This window comes from Crocodylus porosus, unplaced genomic scaffold (assembly GCF_001723895.1).
Source record: "Crocodylus porosus isolate Cpor-Errol unplaced genomic scaffold, CroPor_comp1, whole genome shotgun sequence".
Taxonomy (NCBI): domain Eukaryota; kingdom Metazoa; phylum Chordata; order Crocodylia; family Crocodylidae; genus Crocodylus; species Crocodylus porosus.
This window is the reverse complement of record NW_017728948.1, coordinates 46873934-46879570: the sequence shown is the minus strand read 5'-3', so window position 1 is coordinate 46879570 and position 5637 is coordinate 46873934. Positions and strand designations below refer to the sequence as shown.

The 5637-nt window shown below is 48.2% G+C and overlaps 2 long non-coding RNA genes across 2 annotated transcripts in view; both read left to right on the top strand.

Annotated features, from left to right (window-relative positions):
- Positions 1 to 3608, top strand: part of LOC109322353 — an 8880-nt gene extending 5272 nt beyond the window's left edge. Inside the window, exon 2 of the long non-coding RNA XR_002104360.1 lies at positions 2544 to 3608. This is a non-coding gene — a long non-coding RNA (uncharacterized LOC109322353). The remainder of the gene's footprint in view (positions 1 to 2543) is intronic.
- An 80-nt stretch (positions 3609 to 3688) lies between these two features.
- LOC109322352 lies at positions 3689 to 5344 on the top strand. Its single transcript, XR_002104359.1, has 2 exons — positions 3689 to 4201; positions 5004 to 5344. It is a non-coding gene; the product is annotated as an uncharacterized LOC109322352 (long non-coding RNA).
- The last annotated feature ends 293 nt before the right edge of the window (positions 5345 to 5637 follow it).

The window sequence follows — 5637 nt, the reverse complement described above, 5'->3', positions numbered from 1 at the left end:
GCGGCCCGGCTCCCCGGGGCTGCGGGCCGTGCCCCTCTCTGTGCGCGGGCCAGGCCTGGACCCGCTCAGGCGTCGCCTGCTTGAGCTGGGACTAGGCCGCAGCCGGCGCTGCCCGGGCCCGGGGCATGCCCAGCCGCGCGCCGCAAGGAGCGCCTGCGATGTATTGTCAGGAGTCTTGTCTTGTGTCACTCGGCCAAATAAAGCAGCACTGTATAGTCCCACTTCACTCAGCGCGTTGCCACTTGGACCCGGCTGTAACGAGCTCCGGGGGCCGATTCCTCGCGTGGCCTGGTTCAGCCGCGGAGCCTGGGGCCGGGCCGGGCTCTCCAGCCAAGGCCGGCGCACCGCGAGAGTTGCCCTGCCGCTCGGCGCGGGCCGCGGCGCGAGCCTGGAGAAGGAGGACGAGGAGTGAAGCGAAGGGGTGGACGAGGCAGGGCCCTTCCTGCCCCGTCCCACAGAGCCCCCGGGGAAGCGGCTGTGGTGCTCCCCGTGTGGCGTGACAGATGGAAATCTCCCCGCGGACCCGCAACGAAAGGAGCCACCCTTTCTTCTTTTCTTCTCCTGTTAACTTTTGTGTTAAATGTTAACAACCTGGTAGGATCCATTATGGAGCGATTACCAAGTGAATGTTGACTCCAACAGTGACTTCTTTTCTAGCTATTCTCAAGCTGCCCTCCCACGCAGATTTATGTATTTTTTATATTAAATTCCTTCTATCATTAAGCCTGCTCTCTTGTTGACTTTTATTGACCCCCTGCCCCTGTCTCCATACTTTTCCATATTTAATACTGCAACATTTTTTCCAATGCTCTCCCGGCTTTGTTACCTCCCAGTTGACTGCTGTCCCTAATGGCATGTGCTGTTTGCTCTGTTGTTGAACTTGGTAGGGTCACATAGTCTTGTGCTGTGATATTCTATGCATTTCCAACCTTGCTATTCTGATAAGGTGCCTTGTATAACAAGCTTTTTTTCCCTTAGCTACCAACTTCCTAATGACTTAAACAAACACCTTCCCTAATGATCCCCTAGGCTTCCTAGTCTCTTTGGGGTTTTGTTTAGCTGAACTCCTAATGCTCGCCCTGTCCTACTGGCAGTTTGGCCTTTCTGACCTGAGACATCGCAGCTCTTCTCCTTGGAGCGGGTTGCCTTGTCCAGCTCCTCCTGGGCCAAAGGCCAGGATCATGGGAGCACTGCATGCCACCAGCTGCTTGAGGTGACACCGAGTTACAAAGAACCGCAAAGGAAACTTCAGCTCACACAGGCAAATGAATGTGTTCATTTATCTCTCCTAATTCCACACTTTGCTGCATGCCTGGGACATGCAGCTTGGCTGATGGAGAGAATATGTAAAGGAATAAATGTCCTCCCCAAGAAGGATTGGCTTCTTGTGGCCGGTCTGTTCAGTATCATTATGTGACCAATTTCCAGAATTGAAGTTGCCTGGTGTTTTGATTCTTCCCTGCCTGTGCATTTGTGCCCTGGAGGTCCCTTCAAAATGGATACTAATTGTTGGGGCTGCACACTGCTGGCTGCTAAAATGCCCCAGGGCTCCAAGGACCTGCTCCTCAATGGCTTAATTGACAAGGACTTGTCTGTATTTAGGAGCAGCTGGTCCAAAGCATTGGCACATCAGTGCAATCTTAACACAGCATCCCTAGCCTGGAGGAGTATGAGGGTAAACGTGGTTAAAATGAAGGAAGATTTATAGTCAGCCCCCTTGGGTAAGGCGACAGAAGACAGCTACCAAGATTTTGCCCTAGTAGGGGTTTCATTCATCAGCTTCCCAGCCTTAGTAACATGTCTAGGAGCCACGTTCCAGCTATTATTAATAATAGGAGGTGGCCATTTAGAACAATTAGGCAGGTGACAATATTCCACAATAATGCATTGGCTCTAAACGAGACAGGGGAGCTACTAACAAACAAATCTGTCGCTGAACAACACTGGGATTGTTCAGGAAGCGCCGCAGTGAGCACCGCAGCTCCTTCCCAGTTGGTTTTAGCTCGATCCAAGAGGCGGCGAGCCATCATTTATATAGGAAGTTTGCAGCCGGAGTGAAATGTGTTACCAGCTAAATTATGACGGGGTTCGTTTTACAACGTTCATAAGGGAAGCTGGGACTGAGCTTCTCACAAGGAAATAGCTGCTTTAAAACACGCATCATTACATTTAAGCTACATCTGGGTTTTAAAATGAAACTGCAATTAGGACTCCAGCGTATTTAATTTCAGGACATAAAAGCAGATATTTTATTTCGCGGGGTTTTTAACATGCACAGTTCCCCTTCTCCCGATGTAAAAGATTGCATTGCTAAACGAGGCAGGCTATTTTGCCGTAGAGTTATTCAGCGCTTTACAAAGCAGGTTTATTGCATGGTTTAAAATTAAGGTTTTTTGTTGTTGCTGAAATGTGTGGGAAATACTTTTCTGTTCACACAGCTCGCCCTGTGAATAGGGATAATAGGTTTGGGATCTGCATTGAAATTTGAAGTTTTTAAACAGAAATTCCCTAACTTTTGCTCGTTTTCTGAACTTTTTTTGCAGGAACAATGCCAACATTGAAGCCCTCGGTTGGAGTCTGCACAGTTGGAGATCTTTGGTGCCATTTTAGACATCTTTGGATTTCATCAATCAAACTGACTGCAATTTTCCATAAAAACCCTGAATTTGGGTCAGAAAGTGGGCAAAGCAGATAAAGATCATTCGAGCTGTCTTATGAGATGATAAATAGATATCCTTTCAGTCCAACAATGCAAGAAGTGCAGTTTTGTAATTCACTTCCATTGGTTTTGAATGCAGTGAGTCGAAACAATTTATACATGTTTTCCCATGGTTTAGAAGATGTCTTTACATACTTGTCAATAGTAACTTGACCTTTTTCCCCACTGAGTTACCAAGTGGTTTTTTTCTTCCACAGTACAGAAAAGGATTTTTTTTTCTGTTAGCGACTAAATCAATAGATTATTTCTTCTTGTCCTAAGCAACAGCAGATTGTAGATAGCTCATAGCAAGCCGCACTCTGCCTGCGCTGTTTTGCCATGTGCTGCTTTAGAGACAGGTGGTCCGAGCTGGGTTTTAAACAAACCTGTTGGACTTGCTTCGAGCATATTCTTGAACTTGACGAATAGCCTAAAGGTGAAGGAAGACAAGTGCTACAAGAAACCAAATCCCAGAAAGGAACCCGGCAGACTGCCTCATGACCTCAAAGACCGTTTGAAATTTTAACTGAAAGGATGTGAGTGATAAAAAGCAGGGTTACAGTTCTTTTTTTTTTCTTTTCACAGTAAAACAAGTCATTCTGATCCTGGCTGATACACTGTCTGCCACACGCTCACTGTTGTATTTAACCCAGGCTCTCCTGACTTTCCCTCCCCAAACTGCCCGACTGTGTCAGCTTGTTTTCCTTCATTGCGTTTAGACGGATTCATAATTTAAGCTTTCCTGGGCGGCTGAGGGGTCGGAGTCCTGCATGACAATGTGCTCTCTTTGCGACGGTCCAGTGGGTCGGCTGGTACATACAGACACACGTGCGCATTTCCTGTTATCACACAGTCCCGAGCTGTGCATGGGTGTGTGTAAACCCCATTAGTAATTAAAGCAAGGATAACGTCACTCTGGAGAAACGTTGTTCTTAGGTGACGCACTCTTATTTTGCGCAGCTGGGGAAACTGAAGCATAGAGATGCTAAGTAATGCCCCCAAGGTTAGGGAAGGAGTCAGTGGCAGAGCGGGGAATGGAGTCTTTTGACCCACGTCCCTTTAACGGAGCAGGCTGTATAAACCCCACACCTCAAATACTGTCCCAGGAAGACTCGGGAGTGCTCCTCACACCCTCCTGGTCTTCCTGCTTACCCAGCTAGGGATGTAGGCATCACTCCTTCCTCTTCGCTTGGCTTGAAGGGGAGCGGAGGGAGGGATGTGATGAGCTTTTTTCACCCTTAATCCCTTTCATTCTGCAATTTACTGTAAACAGAGCTTGCTCACAAACAGGCAGCAGCGCGACACACCTCCAAGCAAAGTTCTGTGTCATCCAGAAGGGCCTATTCCAGCGAGCAAGACCCCTGATTAAACTAACGGGAGTTTTGTAGAGTGAGGACTGGGGTATTTCACCAGGAGCTGGAAAACACATATTCCTGTCCCTGGCCGGACAGGATGTGCAAGACGGGGGCCTCTACTCAGAGTTTATTCCGGACCGACCTCAGAGTAAGTGAAAAGCTTCTTCTGCCAGCTCTGTTACATGCAATATGCCATATATATGCCAAAACATATATTCATAGATTCATAGACATTAGGGCTGGAAGGGACCTCGGAAGATCATCGAGTCCAGCCCCCTGCTCAAAGGGCAGAAAGTCAGCTGGGGTCATAGGATCCCAGCAAGATAGACATCCAAATATGCCCACGTGCATGCGCACGCACGCACACACTAGATAGATAGATATGTTGTGTGTGTATCCGTATATATGTCTAGGTGCTTACATATGTACACATATATATGCCTACATATATACATATACACAACGTATAGACATATATGTGTGTATGTTTTTATATATATATATATGCGTGTACATACACATGCGTGTGGATAGGTACAGAATGTATGGATGTGTGGGTGCGTGTGTGTATGGTTAGGGAGGAAGGACTGTAATTCTTACCTTTTGCCCACAACATTAGTGGCAAACCCTTTCAGCTAATGGATAAGGCAGCCTCTGACCCTCAGCCTTCTCCAATGCAGCTGGTAAAAGCTGTTTTTCTATTAATTACATTTGTAACATAAGCTGATGTAGGTTTCCCATTAAAACAACCCTGAAAATATTGACGCTGGTATATCTGGGGAAACGTGACCATGGGCACGTGCATCCTAGCACCGGGTATTTCACTTTTGTGCTCCCCAAATCGCTCAGATATCGGTTTAAATTCCTAAGTTCTTCAATACTTTCCTGTCTGAGGCCCCTTCGCCGTGTCACTAAAATAACGTTGTGTTTGCCGGGGATCTTTTTCCAAGGTGCAGGGGATTAACCAGGAGCTGCAAGGGGCAACGCACCAACGCCCTCTTCTCCGTGCAGCACTGTGTGAAGTTTGCCGAGAGGCTGAACAAGCCGGCCGGGCCCCACGGTCCGTCCCCTGGCCGTCAGGGCCTTCATAGATCGGTCCCTTAGGCCTTAAAGAGCGTAATTAGTAATAAGCAAATCCTGTTGTTTCTAATTGTTCTCACCCGTAAAGGGAATACTTTCGAGGAGTTTGATTCAGCTCTCCCTAAAGATGACAACACTGAGCCTCTTCCCACATTGACAATAGTTTACCCGCCTTTTGAGCAAGTGGCGAATTAAAATATTTTATTACCAAGTGTTTCCTTTCGCGCATCATGTCGGAATAACAGCGCAGTCTGGAGAAGCCCCTCTGCCATTCGTGCCGAGGCCGACCCTGGAGCACAGACTTCATCCCCTCCTTCCCTCCCCGCCATGAAACTCGACGGGAGTTTGCAGCGCGAGGCTGGAGAGGGCCGGGCCGGGCACACGCGCGACACCGAGCTGCCCTGACTGCAGTGACGCCCCCTAACTGTGCGACCCAGCCCAGCGCAGGCGAGATCCTTCATTTGTGCGGGACCCTCAGTTCGTTTAAACCCAACGGGAATTTTG